The sequence below is a fragment of the Bufo gargarizans genome, chromosome 3, assembly GCF_014858855.1.
Source record: "Bufo gargarizans isolate SCDJY-AF-19 chromosome 3, ASM1485885v1, whole genome shotgun sequence".
In the NCBI taxonomy this organism is placed as follows: domain Eukaryota; kingdom Metazoa; phylum Chordata; class Amphibia; order Anura; family Bufonidae; genus Bufo; species Bufo gargarizans.
In genome coordinates, this window is record NC_058082.1 from 279,924,452 (window position 1) to 279,943,553 (window position 19,102).

The window sequence follows — 19,102 nt, forward strand, 5'->3', positions numbered from 1 at the left end:
AATAAAAAAAAAGTCCAATAATAAAGGTTAGTTACTCTTTGAAGCTACATATTTCGTTTAACCCCTTTGGTTTTACTGTTTCCATTTTTATAATCTATCTAGTTTCATGTTGCAAGTTTCCATTTGTTATCTTTCTCTGTTTCATGACAATTTCTAATATTATCCTCCCTAACTCATTCTATTTATGTCCCATATCAAAACAATGTCACTTCATTCTGCTTATTTTCTTTTGCTTTCATTCCTTTAGATTGTGCTTCACAATAACGTTTAATAATTGATCTTGGCTTATTTAAACGAATCCTGATTTCTCTTTTAGTCTATCCAATGTACCACATGCTACATGGGCACCTAATGCCATAGATGAAATTTTTGGTAGCACAGGTAGCATAGTGACGCATAGGGATATTATCCAGGCAAAAAACATGACACCCGTGTAAAAGAGGCCTTAGGATACTTTTACATCTGCGTTTTTGCTGGATCCGCCATGTAGGCCAACGGGGGGCGAATCCGTTTTCTTTTGTGTCAAAGAAAACTGATCCGTCACCATTGTGAGCAGGGGCGGACTTGGAACTTAAAGCAGCCCTGGAAAAAATGCTAAAAGTGGCCTCGTTTTGTAGTTAGGTCCAAATTGATGGAAGGCAAGGCCAGCAATACCATATTGTGGGACATTATACCACCCCAACAGAGCCAAATACCACAGTCCATCACAAAATACTGCCAGCAGCACAAACTACATCCCCAAAAACTTCCACTGGCCGGGCCCCTGGGCATCGGCCTACCTGGAAATTTCCCTGTAAGGTCTATGGCCAATCCGCCCCTGATTGTGAGTCATGACGTATACGTCTTGCTCCGAATCCCAGGACGCACTCAGAAACGCTGCTTGCAGCACTTTTGTGTGCGTCATGTGAATGCAATGAAACAGAACGGAAAGCATTCTGGTGCACTCCATTCTCTTCAGTTCAGTTTTTTCCCCGTTGACAATGAATGGGCATAAAACTAAAGCGTTTTCCCCCGCTATTGAAATCCTGTAACGGATCTCAATAGCAGAAAGAGAAAGCGCAGATGTGAAAGTAGCCTAACATCCAGTGATGTCTCCTATGATGTAGATGTTCCCTTTCTTTATCTTCTCAATTCACACCAGACTGCCATGATGTTTTCTTTCAGTCATCTCATGTCTCTGCAGAGTTTGACAAATACATTTCCATCCTCCTCCCCACCTTCTGAACACCCCATCCTGCCACCCCTAATACTGTGCCCACTTCCCAATACTATACTGCAGAAACAGATAATCCCCCTGAAAATACTCGTGCCCAGCAAATAGTGTCTCTGAAACTTATAGTGCCGTAAACATAGTGTCCTCCAAAAACAATTGTGCTAAGTTGATACTGTGCCAGGGCGCCTCCCAATGTAGCAGTCCACCCAAAAGTCCCACCAATAGTAATAATTATCTGCCAGAGTGCACTATGTGGTAACAGTGCACCCAATAGTAATAATGTCCCTTATTTTGCACCCAGAAGTAATAATGCCCCATTAGTAATAACTCCCCTATAATGTGTGCCTAAAAAATACCCCCTTATAATGTGTGGCAATACAAAAAATGACCCCTTATAATGTGTGGCAGTACGGAAAAATTACTCCTTATAATGTTTGCCAGTAAAATTATTCTCTCTTGCAATGTGTGCCAGTACAAAAATGCTCCCTTATAATGTGTGGCAGTACATAAATATACCATCTTGTGTGTGCCAATACAAAAATGCTCCCTTATGATGTGTGCCAGTACAAAAAAAACTTTTAGTGCCTCATGTAGAACAAATGTCCCTATAGTGGCCACCTTAGAATGTGTGCCATTACAAAAAATGTTCCCTTATAACGTGTCAGTACAAAGAACCACCCCCTTTTAGTGCCCCTAGTGGAATCAATGTGTCCATAGTGGCCCCTTTATAATGTGTGCCAGTACAAAAATACTCATTTTTTTACATCTGCAATGTCCCGACAGTGCTTTCTCCAGTTACAAAATAATGACCCCCACCCCATTGTGGCCCAATACCATGCTGAAAAAAAAAATGATGAACTCAAATACTTACCTCCATTCTGCTATCAGCAATGCAGTACAAGACACAGATGTCTTCTGGTCTGTGCCCTGAGCTCTATGCAGCCCAGCTCAGGCAGCGTGATAATGAGGACACCGGCCTCTGATAGGCTACAGGAACAAGAACTAAAGCATATTAGTGGAAACAGTGGGCCAGGGGGACATCATTCCCATGCCCCATTGCAGCATTCAACTGTATTGCTATCCTGAGTACAGCAATGCAGTTGAATATGTAGGGATGAGTATTTCCACAATGGAAGCGCTCATTGCCCATGGCCCTTCCGGGGGTAGTGACAATTTCATCCAATTCAGGGAGTCATGTAAATTATACTTTAGGCTGCGTCCATACTCTTCTGGGGATGAGTGTCAACGTGTGGGTATGATTATTTAGTTGCTTAACCACTTCACATCCGGGCCATTTCCCCCTTCCTGACAGAGCCATTTTTTGCAAATCTGACATGTGTCACTTTATGTAGTAATAACTTTAAAATGCTTTTACTTATCCAGGCCATTCTGAATGTTTTCTCAACACATATTGTACTTCCTGACAGTGGTAAAATTGAGTAAAAAAATGTCATTTTTAATTATAAAAAATACCAAATTTACCCTAAATTTAGAAAAATTTGCAAATTTCAATCTCTCTACTTTTATACTTCATGTTTGGATCATTTTGTGAATGTCATTTTATTTTTTCGGAACGTTAGAAGGCTTAGAAGTTTAGAAGCAAATCTTGAAATTTTTCCGAACATTTCCAAAACCTACTTTTTAAGGACCAGTTCAGGCCTGTAGTCACTTTGTGATGTCTACATAACAGAAACCACCCAAAAATGAAACCACCCAAAAATTTTTAGAAACTACACTCCTCAAGGTATTCAAAACTGAAAAACTGATTTTTACAAACGTTGTAAACCCTTTAGGTGTTCCACAAGAATTAGTGGAAAATGGAGATGAAATTTCAGAATTTCACTTTTCTGGCAGATTTTCCATTTGAATCATTTTTTTCCCTCTAACAAAGCAAGGGTTAACAGCCCAAAAAAACTCAATATTTATTGCCCTGCTTCTGTAGTTTACAGAAACACCCCATATGTGGTCGTAAACTGCTGTATGGCCACACGACAGGGCGCAGAAGGAAAGGAATGCCATACGGTTTTTGGAAGGCAGATTTTGCTGGACTGTTTTTTTTGACACAATGTCCCATTTGAAGCCACCCTAATGCACGCCTAGAGTAGAAACTCCAAACAAGTGACCCATTTTGGAAAATACACCCCTCAAGGTATTCAAAACTGATTTTACAAACTTTGGTAACCCTTTAGGTGTTCCACAAGAGTTAATGTAATATGGAGATAACATTTCAGAATTTCAATTTTTTGGCAGATTTTCCATTTTAATCCATTTTTTCAATTAACAAAGCAAGGGTTAACAGCCAAACAAAACTCAATATTTATTGCCCTGATTCTGTAGTTTACAGAAACACCCCATATGTGGTTGTAAACTGCTGAATGGCCACATGGCAAGGCGCAGAAGGAAAGGAACGCCATATGGTTTTTGGAAAGCAGATTTAGCTGGACTGGTTTTTTGACACCATATCCCATTTGAAGCACCCCCTGATGCACCCCTAGAGTAGAAACTCCAAAAAAGTGACCCCATTTTGGAAATTACCGGATAAGGTGTCAGTTTTGTTGCCACTATTTTAGAGTACATATGATTTTTGGTTGCTCTATATTACACTTTTTGTGAGGTAAGATAACAAAAAATAGCTGTTTTGGCACCATTTTTATTTTTTGTTATTTACAATGTTCATCTGACAGATTAGATTATGTGCTATTTTTATAGAACAGGTTGTTACGGACCTAAAAATACTAAATATGACAACTTTTTTTGATTGTTTCAGTTTTACATAATTAAGCATTTTTGAAAAAAAAAAATTTTTGTGTCTCCACATTCTGAAAGCCATATTTATTTTTTAATTTTTTTGGGCGATTGTCTTAAGTAGTATCTAATTTTTTTCGGTATGAGAAGAGGTTAGGATGCATATGACTTTTTGATCGCTTGGTATGTAACGGATCTCCTGGCACCCCGACCGGGTACCTCCGTCGATAGATGCTCCTAGTGCTTTCCGAGGACTCCAAGCACTCCACTTGACACCGTACGCACTGCAGACCCCACAAACCGCCGCAGCTTGGTTGGGGTCTCACCGTCCTCCACCCACGCTGGACCTACGACAAGGCTCCAGGCTCCAGTGGGTGAACCTCTCCTACAGCCAGAGAGCAGGAACAGCTCTTACAAGAGCTAGTAGTTATGCCAGGGGAGTATAGCAAATCTTCAGCGTATAGCAATCCCCCAGTTTGATCAGTTATCCAAACACCAGTCTCAGCATGATGAAGGATAAAACAGGAACCCTTTATTGAGGGCTACCCGCCCGTATTTATGCAGGTCCCCATCTGGTGGCCACGCCCTTAGGGGACCAGAATGGAGACTGCGACACAGTACAGATATGCAGAAATTCAGGATACACAGACACAACACATCCCCACAATGCATCATGGTTTCCTCCTCTCTGCCTGGCGACACCCGAGGAGCAATCCAATTATGTCTCAGGACAAAGGGAAAACACCAATACATATGTGGGAACAACAGGACAGGAATCACCACCCAAATACACAATGGCACACCCCACAGCAAACACAGACATTTAACATATCCCCAGATAGCTCAAGTCTGAGTGCATATCATTAGGTGAATGGCACTCAGAATACACGAATACAATAATATTAGCTATCTGGGTGCCCTCACATAACATACAATTTAACTGAACGCATAATAACATAAAACACAATTCCAAAGACAGATTTAAGCTGTGTGGCCGGCCTGTTTTCTTTAAAGTTAGTATGGGCCATAATCCTGAGGCAAGAGGCTAGCAACCAGCCCCCTCCAAAACACCGTGGCGAGGTTGGTTTCGTCACACATCTCCCCCTTCCAGGGAAGACTAACCAGATACCTGACCTCACGGTCAGTACCTGAGTTAGTCTGGCAGTCCAACCACAACCCCATACTGGACCTGTTGAATTTTGGGGCCTGGCACTGTTCCGTATGTCCCCAGCTGTTGAGCGGGCATCTGCGACTCCTTGCTGCCTTGTGGTTCTCCAGCTTGGAGCTGTAGGTACTTGGTGGGCAGAGGCCGACTGCGCTCTGCCCAGATGCCAGCTCTTCCGCTGGGGTCGCTTGTGGGGAGTCCGGCTCTGAAGAAGAGGATAGGGGAGGGCAGAGGCCGACTGCGCTCTGCCCAGAGGCCAGCTCTTCCGCTGGGGTAGCCTGTGGGAAGTCCGGCTCTGGAGTAGAGGATAGGGGAGGGCAGAGGCCGACTGCGCTCTGCCCAGATGCCAGCACTTCCGCTGGGGTAGCCTGTGGGATGTCCGGCTCTGGAGAAGAGGATAGAGGAGGGCAGAGGCCGACGGCGCTCTGCCCTGATGCCAGCTCTTCCGCTGGGAAGAAATCAGTGGGTAGCACAGGCTCATCCCCTGCCCCCAGAACTCTGTTGGGAAGTAGCTGGGAAGGGGAGGGCTCGCTTACCTCCTCCTCCTGGTATCCCTGCGGAGATGGATGGGGATCTGGACCGACTGTCCAGCATCCCTGTAGGACTGGCACCGAGCCCGCGGTCTCATCTGCGCCCATGCAGAGGGGCTTGTGTTCCCCTTTTCCCGGTATCTCCGGCTGCTGGTGGAAGGTGAGGCCGGTTGCCTCTCCTCCCCAGGACTCTGGTTGCTGTAAGGCAGAGGGACCCCGCATCTCCTCCCCCTGGAACTCAGGTTGCCGCTGGGGAGAGAGACCGGTTGTCTCCTCTCCCTGTGATATGCACTGCCGCTGGAGATCTGGGCAGGCGGCCCAGCATCCCTGTAGGGCCAGTAGAGAGACCTCGGTCCCATCTCCACCTGCCATCTGTGGGTCCTCCCAGGACCAGTCTGTGAGGTCCCTCAACATTTGCGAGTCAGGATCACCTGCGTCCACACCTGGCAACTCCGGCTGCCGCTGAGGGTCTGGGCCAGCATCCCAGCATCCCGGTGGAGAGCCCTCGGTCCCTTCTCCACCTGCCTGTTGTGGTTCCTCACAGGACCAGTCTATGAGGACCCCTACCTCTGTAGCTGGTACTGAAGCAGGGGATACTTCAGTCGGGTCTTCCCAGCTGTAGGGTTGTAGGTCTGGGACTGCCACCCAGCTCTCTGGCAGTGTATATTGGGACCGAATTGAGCTGAAGAAGTATTGGTAGTCCTGCTCCAGCTCCCACTCCTTTGTGACTAGAGATGCCAGGTCTTGTCTCACCTCTCTCGCTGTAGCCCAATCATGCATAGCCTCTCTGTAGTCATAGATATCCCAGAACCGGGACCCTCCAGCATCTCCGAACTCCGGTTCTGCGAAGGCCTCAAACAACAGGCCAGGGCCATCATAATCCTCACCCTCGGGTCTGTCGTGCTCAGCCATCCAGGGAGAGTGCCGAATCACATACCACCAGAGTGCCTGGTAGGCGTCATCTAGCCAAAGCTCCTTCCATACCAGGCTCTCCAGTTCTGTCACCCACTCATTCAGGGGCTCCTCTCCCAGAAGGGGCATTCGCAGGGCCACTCGCATCCGCAACTGCTGCTCCTCACTGGGGAGACACTCGCCCCGCCGACGCTGTACATCTTCCAGGGCCTCGTGCCAGACGCCTTTCCGGACTGCATCCCTCCAGTCCGGGTCATCATCCTCCTCGTAGTGGAACGCTGTTCGAAGACTAGCCTGATTCCATCCTGCTGTAGCCAGGGGCGCTGTACGGATACTAGCGTTGCCCTCAATATACTCCACGAACGGTGTGCTTCTCCTCACACTAGGACGCCATCCCACTGCTTGCCACCAATGTAACGGATCTCCTGGCACCCCGACCGGGTACCTCCGTCGATAGATGCTCCTAGTGCTTTCCGAGGACTCCAAGCACTCCACTTGACACCGTACGCACTGCAGACCCCACGAACCGCCGAAGCTTGGTTGGGGTCTCACCGTCCTCCACCCACGCTGGACCTACGACAAGGCTCCAGGCTCCAGTGGGTGAACCTCTCCTACAGCCAGAGAGCAGGAACAGCTCTTACAAGAGCTAGTAGTTATGCCAGGGGAGTATAGCAAATCTTCAGCGTATAGCAATCCCCCAGTTTGATCAGTTATCCAAACACCAGTCTCAGCATGATGAAGGATAAAACAGGAAACCCTTTATTGAGGGCTACCCGCCCGTATTTATGCAGGTCCCCATCTGGTGGCCACGCCCTTAGGGGACCAGAATGGAGACTGCGACACAGTACAGATATGCAGAAATTCAGGATACACAGACACAACACATCCCCACAATGCATCATGGTTTCCTCCTCTCTGCCTGGCGACACCCGAGGAGCAATCCAATTATGTCTCAGGACAAAGGGAAAACACCAATACACATGTGGGAACAACAGGACAGGAATCACCACCCAAATACACAATGGCACACCCCACAGCAAACACAGACATTTAACATATCCCCAGATAGCTCAAGTCTGAGTGCATATCATTAGGTGAATGGCACTCAGAATACACGAATACAATAATATTAGCTATCTGGGTGCCCTCACATAACATACAATTTAACTGAACGCATAATAACATAAAACACAATTCCAAAGACAGATTTAAGCTGTGTGGCCGGCCTGTTTTCTTTAAAGTTAGTATGGGCCATAATCCTGAGGCAAGAGGCTAGCAACCAGCCCCCTCCAAAACACCGTGGCGAGGTTGGTTTCGTCACATGGTATTACACTTTTTGTGATGTAAGGTGATAAAAAATGGCTTTTATGACACACTTTTTTTATGACACACTATGGGCGATACCTAATATGTCTACTTATATATTTTTTTTATTTCACTTTAACACAATAATAGCATTTTTGAAACAAAAAATTATGTTTTAATGTCTTCGTTTTCTGTGAATTATATATTTTTTTTAGCAATTTTTTAATGTAGGGGCTCGTTTTTTGCGGAATGAGGTGACTGCTTTATTGGTACCATTTTGTGGGACATACGCCTTTTGATCACTTGGTGTTGCACCTTTTCTGATGCAAGGTGACAAAAATTGCTTTTTTTGACACAGTTTTTATTTTTTATGGTGTTTATCGTACAGGGTGGATCATGTGATATATTTATACAGGGAGTGCAGAATTATTAGGCAAATGAGTATTTTGACCACATCATCCTCTTTATGCATGTCGAAAGCCTACTACCAATTAAGCATATTAGGTTATGTGCATCTCTGTAATGAGAAGGGGTGTGGTCTAATGACGTCAACACCCTATATCAGGTGTGCATAATTATTAGGCAACTTCCTTTCCTTTGGCAAAATGGGTCAAAAGAAGGACTTGACAGGCTCAGAAAAGTAAAAAATAGTGAGATATCTTGCAGAGGGATGCAGCACTCTTAAAATTGCAAAGCTTCTGAAGCGTGATCATTGAACAATCAAGCGTTTCATTCAAAATAGTCAACAGGGTCGCAAGAAGCGTGTGGAAAAACCAAGGCGCAAAATAACTGCCCATGAACTGAGAAAAGTCAAGCGTGCAGCTGCCAAGATGCCACTTGCCACTAGTTTGGCCATATTTCAGAGCTGCAACATCACTGGAGTGCCCAAAAGCACAAGGTGTGCAATACTCAGAGACATGGCCAAGGTAAGAAAGGCTGAAAGACGACCACCACTGAACAAGACACACAAGCTGAAACGTCAAGACTGGGCCAAGAAATATCTCAAGACTGATTTTTCTAAGGTTTTATGGACTGATGAAATGAGAGTGAGTCTTGATGGGCCAGATGGCTGGATTGGTAAAGGGCAGAGAGCTCCAGTCCGACTCAGACGCCAGCAAGGTGGAGGTGGAGTACTGGTTTGGGCTGGTATCATCAAAGATGAGCTTGTGGGGCCTTTTCGGGTTGAGGATGGAGTCAAGCTCAACTCCCAGTCCTACTGCCAGTTTCTGGAAGACACCTTCTTCAAGCAGTGGTACAGGAAGAAGTCTGCATCCTTCAAGAAAAACATGATTTTCATGCAGGACAATGCTCCATCACACGCGTCCAAGTACTCCACAGCGTGGCTGGCAAGAAAGGGTATAAAAGAAGAAAAACTAATGACATGGCCTCCTTGTTCACCTGATCTGAACCCCATTGAAAACCTGTGGTCCATCATCAAATGTGAGGGAAAACAGTACACCTCTCTGAACAGTGTCTGGGAGGCTGTGGTTGCTGCTGCACGCAATGTTGATGGTGAACAGATCAAAACACTGACAGAATCCATGGATGGCAGGCTTTTGAGTGTCCTTGCAAAGAAAGGTGGCTATATTGGTCACTGATTTGTTTTTGTTTTGTTTTTGAATGTCAGGAATGTATATTTGTGAATGTTGAGATGTTATATTGGTTTCACTGTTAAAAATAAATAATTGAAATGGGTATATATTTGTTTTTTTGTTAAGTTGCCTAATAATTATGCACAGTAATAGTCACCTGCACACACAGATATCCCCCTAAAATAGCTAAAACTAAAAACAAACTAAAAACTACTTCCAAAAAGTTTTTTGGGTTCATTGAGAACATGGTTGTTGTTCAATAATAAAATTAATCCTCAAAAATACAACTTGCCTAATAATTCTGCACTCCCTGTAGAGCCGGCTGTCACAGACGCGGCAATACCAAATATGTCTATTTTATTTATTTATTCCTATTTTTATTTTTATTTTTTACACTTTGTGTCTCCCATAAGGTCATACAAGACCTCTGGGGGACATTTGACTTAATTTTTTTTTACTATTGATTTCTCCTGTAACTGGGGCTGACATAGTAGCCCCAGTTACAGGGGAAATACACCCCTAGAGAGGCTGTACAGCATTATACTGTGCTGCACAGCCCCAGTGCAGGGCTGATCGAGGTCTGTGAAAGACCCGGCAGCTCCTGCACTCTCCCAGCCCCGGCGGTCACATGACCACCAGGCCGGAACAGGAAGCACATAGCGCTTCCTGCTCTGTATACACAGCACTCAGTGAGGGCTGTGTATACAGCGATCCAGAAGGCAGGGACACCTGGGAACTGTCCCTGCCTTCTCTCTGGGTTGCCCTGCTGACAGCGGGAAACCTGCTCTGCAGCTGCACGATTAGCATCCAGAACGTCCATTCAGAGCTAAACATCCACCGATAGGACGTTTATACCCTATTGGTGGATGTGAGGTGGTTAAAGAGGACGCCCAATCTTGGGCTTTTTCTCTGCCAACCGGATCACCGTCCCTCCCGTTGGTAGATGAATTCTTTAGAGCTTTGGGTCCTATTTACAATGACCCAGATCGGATCTCTCAGGCCGAGACCAAGTTACGGGTTTTGCGGCAGGGAGAACGTTCCGCGGAAATCTATTGCTTTGAATTTAGGAGATGGGCTACTGATACATAGTGGAACGATCCTGCTCTCTGTAGCCAATTCTGTCAGGGTCTCTCTGAGAGACTGCAGGAAGCTTTGGCTTTTCGTGAAAATCCTGAGTCTTGAGAAGCAGCTATGTCCCTTGCTGTACGTCTTGATAGATGCCTGAGGGAGAGTTCTAGGGGTCCTCACCTTCAGGACATGCTGTCTAACAGGGGTACTGCTTCCTTTGACACTTATGGTGGAGAGACACTGGTGGTTGCGCCTTGTGATGAGCCTATGCAGTTAGAAGGAGCTACTCCTGGAACTACTGACAAAAACTTGGGTCATGTGAAAGGAGTCTGCTTTTGTTGTGGCAATATTTGTCCGTACTTGCAGCATCAAGGTGTAAACAAAAAGAAAGGAGACGTTTAATCCCCAAATTACTATTGGTGGTGTGGGTGGGGAGCAAGAAAACCTACTTTTGTCTTTTACTGGTAGTACCCTTTTTTTTTTTTTCTAATATCTTTTTATTGAAAGATCAATAAAAAAGAGTATAACATTTTGTTCGTACAATATATCATGGATAAATGAGATAGTGAGTACAATCATATGATCATTCATTTTGTCATAGAGATAATCAAATATGATGGAAGATGTGAAGTACTGTACAAACAGTATGTATAAAAAAAATCCATATTGTAAAAGAAAAAACTAAGAAAAACAACTAAGGCACCTTAAACTGCCCTTTCCCCTCCCTAACCCAACTCAACTGTAAATAGTTGAAATTATATTCCTACTTTACCTTATCGCTAAAAGAAGGATAACTTCAATCTAGAGACTCTTTACATCCTGTGTCTCCCTAACATCTCTTACTTCCAGTTTTCCGAATTTGCCCCTAGTTGAGCCTCTAGATACCATTTTGTTTGAGTTAATGGAGACATCAGCTTCCGTATCTCCATTGTTGTCAGTGATTTTTCAATAAACTTTCTCCATTTTTTGACAAATTTTCCTACTGACTTGTCTTTGTACTGTTCCATTTCCAACCGTTCCATAAGAAGCATATGTTTCATATTACTTCATCCCATAACGGGCTGACATTTTGAAGCCAATGTCTCAGAATTGCTTTTGACCTGGGACCAAAGTGGAGTTATGTTCGGGCAGCTCCATAAGCCATGCAGTAAATTAGCTTTCGGCAAAGAGCAGTTAGGGCACTGTCTCAGGTAGTGAGCCGGAGCATTCCGAAATGATAAATCAAAAGCGTATGTGGCTTTGTTTATTATCCTTAGTTGGGTCTCCCACCACTGTTCGTTATATATTGCTTTCCTTATCAGCTTAAAGCCATCCCTAATTTTTTTGCCCAGGTTTGGAAACTGTAGTTCTTGTTCCCATGATGAAAAGGCCCTCTCAACTATATCTATGGTTTGTGTGCTGTGTAGCCTGTGGTATATTTATGATAGGGGAAGCATAGAGTCATTTGAGCCTATTAGAGCGTCAAACCATGTCAGCCTATCTGCTTCTCCTAGTTTTTCAGACTGAACTTTACAATAGGAACGCAACTGAAGAAATGGGAGAAAATGGGTGGTGGTTAGATTGTATTTAGCACTGCATTCTTCCCATGTCAGCAGCTTCTGCTTTGTGTTATCTAGAATATCTCATAGTGTTTTTATACCTTTTTGTCTCCAGATCCTATACATTTTGTTTTCTTTACCTTGGGGGAAAGCTGGTAGGGACCACAATCGCATGTGAGGCGATAAGTAGATCGGGAGTCTGTACTTTACGAACCGCCTTCCACACCATGATGGAGTCCCTTAGCAATATTGATTGTTTAATGTGGGGCGGGATATCCTTGAGCCTTGTGTGAAGTATTGCCGTCAAATCCCATGGGTTGGCCAATTCTTGTTCTACCTGGCCAGCTGTAAAGTATGAGGTGCCCCATATCCAATCCATTGCATGCCGTATAAGGGCCGCCAAGTTGTAAACCTCCCTCCGACTTCAGCATAGTTAACTTTTCAAAGGCTATCTGCGGTCTTCTTTTTCTCCACAAAAAAATTGTGAAAGCAGATTGTAACCTACTGACGTCTGTGTGCTTTAGCAATAGTGGTATAGTTTGCAGGGGATAGAGAAGCCTGGAGAAGCTTGTCATTTTCAACAGATGGGCCCTCCCATGTAGGGACAAAGGTTGATCTTTCCATTTGTCCAATTCCCCTACGATTTTATGGATTAGAGGAGGGTAGTTTAGCGCGTAAAGGGAGGTTGGAGATCTTCCTATCTTAATTCCCAGAGAGGTGATATGATCCTGATGTATTTTAACCTTAAATTGCTGGTTAGAATCTGGTTTGGTATGATGGAGAAACAGTATCTGACTTTTTGGATATGTTTACTTCATATTCTAAGAGTCTAAGATTCGGTTGAGTTGTGCTACTGGGGACTGGGAGAAGATTAGGAGGTCATCTGAGAAACAGGCTAATTTCAATTCCTGGCTACCCACTTTAATCCCGTCAAAGAGAGTTTGTATCAGAAATTAGGCTAAAGGTTCTAGGGCTAAGTTAAATAACAAGGGGGACAGAGGACATCCTTGTCTCGTGCCCTTCTGTGGCGGTATTTTAGTTTATAGGAAACCTGGAATGTAAACCTGTGCAAAGGGTTCGTCATAGATCGCTCTAAGGTAATTTCTGAAGTTTCCTGTAATGCCCATGGTGTCCAAGACCTCATCTAACCAGGCCCAATTGATATTATCAAAGGCTTTTTTGGCATCTACAGCCAGAAAAGACGGGCTGTCTATGTGTTTTCCTGCCGTGAGCGCATCTAAAGCCGCCAACACTCTTCTGATGTTCGAGACTGCTGAGCGACCCTTCATAAAGCCTACTCGGGCATTACCTCAGCCAGTCTATTGGCTAGGAGTTTGGATATTAGTCCTGATTTATGAGGGAAATTGGTCTAAATGAACCCGGCTGAGATAGATCTTTTCAGTGCTTTGGGGGTACTTTTATATAGGCCATTTTTCCTGAGGGTGGTAGACCATTGCCTTGTAGAATAGAGTTAAATAAGGATGTCAGTGTAGGAGCTATTTCACCCTGCAGTCTCTTGTAAAATTCCACCTGCAACCCATCCGGGCCCGGCGCCTTGCCATCCAAGAGGCTTTTGATGGTGTCTCTTACTTCTTCTTCCCTTATCGCTCTATTTACCGAGTGTAATGATTCCGCTGTAATAGCCGGTAGTCTACTTTGCTCAAAAGGTCTCTGGCCCTCTCTCTTTCATAGGGATCTTAAATAGTTTCCCAGGATATCTACGATGTCTTTGGGTTGGGTGCAGAGTACACCCTTGTCATCTTTTAGGGGCTGGAGGTGGGCTGGTTTATTATATGGTCTAGAAAGATTAGCCAAAAGTTTGCCTGCCTTATTACCATGTCTAAACAGATCTGCCTCGCATTATGTCTGCGAAATCATTATCTCTAAGCAGATGATAGGGCATTCTCCATATATAATCTGAACCTTTCGGGCCCCCCTCCCTCATCTCTATTATAACTGGGGCATGGTCCGATATGACCAAGTCCAAAATTATTATACTCTGAACCTTTTGAAGGAGGTCAGGGGAGACCATGAAATAATCCAATCTGGAACACGAGGATTGGGCATGCGCGAAATGTGTGAATTCCCTATCCGCTGGGTGGTGATGTCTCCACACGTCAGTCAGTCCAGTTGTGTTAAGGAAAGGTGTGAGGGTATGGGGTCCTTTTGGATTCAGATACGATTTGGGGTTTTGTTGGCGTCTGTCTTCTCGGTTGTCCTGAACCGTGTTACAATCTCCTGCTACTAAGAAATGTCCCTTCTCTTCTTGTAGTAAACTTATCTCTAGATTGCGGTAAAAGTTAAATTGAGCCGTATTGGGTGCATAGATGTTGTATATAGTGAGGGTCCCCGATGGTGTATCTAACACTATTTTCATCAACCTTCCTTCCTTATCTGAGACAATGGATCTCACCTCTGCCCTTAAATGCTTATGTAGGAGAATAGGTACTCCTGCCTTTCTCACTTGGGAGGATGAGCCAAATACCTGCCCTACCCATAGTTTGCAGAGTCTTAAGAAGTCTTGCTCCCCTAGGTGAGTTTCCTAGAGGAGAGCCACATCGATTCTAAACTTTTGCAAGTGTCTTAATACATTTGTGCGCTTATATTGGGAGCGCAATCCCTTACATTCCATGTGGCAATTTTCATGGTGGTTTTACCATGTAGCTCTCTCCAGGGAGCACCCCCTGAACACAGAAGTACCCGTTTTCTCCTGAGGTGGCGCTAGAGTCCAAAACTGTGAAAATCAAAGCATTTATCGACAGTGGGGCAGGAGTTAACTTGATTGATGGACAGTTTGCTCACATTCACGGGTTGAATGCATTAGAGAAAGGTATTTCTGTCTTTGCAGTTGACTCAGCACCTCTCACCCAAAAATGCCTGTCACAGGTAGTGAATGACATTCATTTAAGAGTGGGTGATTTTCATCAGGAATCTATCTCCTGTTATGTGTTGGACGGCTGCCTGCTCCGTTGGTGTTAGGTCTACCATGGTTAAGCAAACATAACCTTACCATCGACTGGCAAGCGAGACAGATTCTCGATTGGAGTGATTTTTGCATGGACAACTGTCTTAATGCATCGTTCTCTATGGTTACAACTAAAACTGTACCCTCGTTAATTTCTGAATTTTCTGATGTGTTCTCTGAGAGTGGTAATCAGGAGTTGCCTCCGCACCGGAAGTATGACTCTCCCGTCAATCTTATTCCCGGAGCTAAATTGCCCAAATTTCGGTTTTATAATCTTTCAGAACCCGAAAGAAAGGCCATGCGAGAGTATATCACCCCCTTCCATTGATTCCGGATTTGTTTAGTCAGATTGTCGGTGCCAAAGTGTTCTCTAAATTAGATCTGAGGGGGCATATAATCTGGTAAGGATCAGGGAGGGGGATGAGTGGAAGGCCGCATTTATTAACCATGAGGGTCATTTTGAAACCTGGTCATGCCCTTTGGGTTAAACAATGCTCCTGCAGTTTTTCAGCACTTTGTCAATGACATCTTTCATCATCTGGTGGAGAGGTTTGTCGTTGTATACATTGATGACATACTAATTTATTCGCCTAAGGCTACTTTCACACTTGCGGCAGAGTGATCCGGCAAGCAGTTCCGTCACCGGAACAGCATGCCGGATTCGGCAAAACGTATGCCAACTGATGGCATTTGTAAGACTGATCAGGATCCTTATCGTCTTAAAAATGCCTGATAAGTCAAAAAAATGCATTGAAATGCTGGATCTGTCTTTCAGGTGTCATCCGGCAAAACGGATCTGGCATTTATTTTTTTCACAGTTTTTTCGCATGCGCAGACAGGAAAGACGAATCTGGCATTCCGGTATTTTGAATGCCGGATCCGGCACTAATACATTCCTATGGGAAAAAATGCCAGATCCGGCATTCAGGCAAGTCTTCAGTTTGTTTGGCCGGAGATAAAACCGTAGCATGCTACGGTTTTATCTTTTGCCTGATAAGTCAAAATGACTGAACTGAAGACATCCTTATGCATCCTGAACGGATTACTTTCCATTCAGAATGCATGGGGATATACCTGATCAGTTTTTTTCCGGCATTGAGCCCTTTTGACGGAAAAGAAAAACGCAAGTGTGAAAGTACCCTAATATGGAGACTCATCGGTATCATGCAAGACAGGTGTTACAGATCCTAAGAGAGAATAGGTTGTATTCTAAGATGGAAAAGTGTGTATTTGCTGTGCAGGAAGTGCAATTTCTGGGTTACCTGCTCTCATCCTCAGGTTTTTGTATGGATCCCGAGATGGTCCGTGCCATGTTGGACTGGGATCGACCCGAAAATCTGAAAGCGCTTATGCCAATTTTGGGGTTTACTAACTACTACTGTAAATTTATCTTGAACTATTAATCGGTGGTTAAACCTTTAACAGACATGACTAGGGAGGGTGCTGATATTTCTATCTGGTCTGATGTGGCATTACAGCCCTTTTCTGCTGTAAAATAATGTTTTGCTTCAGCCCTTATTCTGGTGCAACCGGAAGTGTCTCAGCCATTTATTGTTGAGGATGACGCGTCCGAGGTAGGGGTACGAGCAATCTTGTCGCAGGGTCCTTCACCCAGTAAATGGCCCCCATGTGCATTTCCTCTAAAAAAAACTCTCAACTGCTGAAAGGAATTATGATGTGGTGAATAGGGAATTGCTGGCCATTAAGTTGGCATTCGAGGAATGTCATCATTGGTTGGAAGGAGCAATTTATCCTATTACGGTAATTACGGATCACAAGAATCTGGCCTACCTGGAGTCGGCTAAGCGACTGAACCCAAGGCAGGCCAGATGGTCATTGTTTTTCACCAGATTTAACTTCATCATCACTTACCGCCCTGGGGTTAAGAACGTCAAGGCGGATGCATTGTCGCGTAGCTTTTCTGGGGGGGTGAGTCTAATGACACTAGTCCCATTTTATCTGAAGGGGTAATCATATCCGCTCTTTATCCTGCTCTCGAGGCCAGGGTGTTGGAGGCACAGGTGTCACAGATGGTGTTGCAGAAAGCTGGAACTTATAAATAAACATCCGACTGGCTTGATCCCAAACTAAGGAGCATATGGGTGAGCCCTATAAAACCCTTAGAGCTCTCCCTGACTGCTATGCCCATGCAAAGATCTTTATGGTAGACAATTGCATGCCCTCGTACCTTATACTATGTGACACCTGAAAACCCTACTATAGTGAGGGGACATGACCACAGCTCCCTGCACTTAATACGGACAGAGTCAGGGTCATCTACAATCAAGCCAGCAAGAAAACACAAATAAAGGAAACAGACTATTCTGAGGAATCAGGAGAAGCAGCCTGCAGCAGTGAAGACAATCCAGGAAGAAGTATAAACCGCAAAGTGAGGCAGTATGGGAGGTAATATAAAGGGAGACAATCAGTGCAAATAGGTGACAGCTGTGAGAAGGAAAGGAGATAGAAAGTGAAACCAAAACAAAGAACATCATACAACAGGTAGAGAAGAACATCTGCCAGATCTTCTCACAGAGCTGGCAGTGACAACAGGAGGATGCTCCGGACTCTTGTCCTCCGGGGAAATTGTTTGTTCCTTTCGAATTACATCACAAGGTGTTCGAGGAACATAACTGTACGGTGCTTGCTAGGCACCCTGGGACTAGATAGACTGACGATCTCATCTCTCGCAGATTCTGGTGGCCGGAGTTGCGTAAGTGTGTTGAGGACGATGTGTCAGCCTGTGGTACCTGTGCACGTGTTAAGGTGACACATACTTGGCCTTCCATTGCCCATCCTGTCCAGACCTTGGACCCATTTGTCCATGGATTTTATCACATATTTACAGAATTCTTCTGGTCTCATTATAAAGCAGTATGGTGTACAAATACTTATACTTCTAATTGATTTAGCGCCACACAAAGAAGAAGGAGAAGCGCATGAATTGCGCTGACACTATCATCACATACTCGGAGAGGGTGCATTCGGCAAAGTCATCTTTCGTCCGTAGAGAGCAGGTGGCAATTAGGATACAGCCAAAATCCAAGCCATTAAAGTCCCAACTTACTGAGAGATACATCCTAGAGCTGTCCGAGAGCCCCTTCATAGTCCACGGGTATGGCGTCTTCCACACAACCAGCTACGTATTCTATGTCATGGAGCTGGTCAGAGGTGGAAGCCTTGCTGGCTATCTTAAGAATACGCCAAAGGTGGACATTTGCACTATCAAGTTCTTGGCTGAGGAAATTGTTTGTGGCATCCAGTTTCTACACTCCAAGTGGATTGTCCACCGTGAAATCAAACCGGGAAACATCCTCCTCAGCAGGGCTGGTTTTAGACAAAATGTGGCCCTGGGCAAAATCAAAAGAGGGGGCACACATCTTGCAATAATGTGCTAAAATCACAGTCTGACACCCCCGCCGATCAGCTGTTTGAAGAGACGGCCCATGCAGTTCACTGCTGCTATCCCATAGACATACAGCAGGGGAGCAGGAAGAAAGAAGGGAAATGGCATGTACGCACACTGTCTCTTCAAACAGCTGATCGTCGGGAGTGCCAAGTGTCGGACCCCCGCCGTTCTAATATTGATGACCTATCCTAAGGTATTGATGACCTATCCTAAGGATAGGTCATCAATATGAAAAAACCCGGAGAACCTCTTGAAGCTGCCCCCAATACTGTGCCTGTTCTGCTCCCCCCCATGTCCACAAACACTATACTATACACCCAGACTGCCCTCTTTAGTAATGGTGCCCCCAATAGTGATAATTGTCAGTAGAATTTTCTTTACCAAGGGAGGATCACAATGTCATCTGAATTTAAGGTTAAAAGAGGTAATTTCTCTGTGTTCTTATATAAGAAGAGACAAACACACTGTATGGAGGTTCAGCAGGATGCCTGCAGTCGATTCTCAAGTTGAGTTTATACAGATCATTTTAAGGCATAGTTAAAACTGGTTTGGATCAGTTTTGACAATACATCCACAGTTAGAGAGGCATATGAAAAAAGTTACAGACATTGGGGGCAATCCATCGCAAAGTGTCTGAGAACAAGATCTGTTCTAGATGTC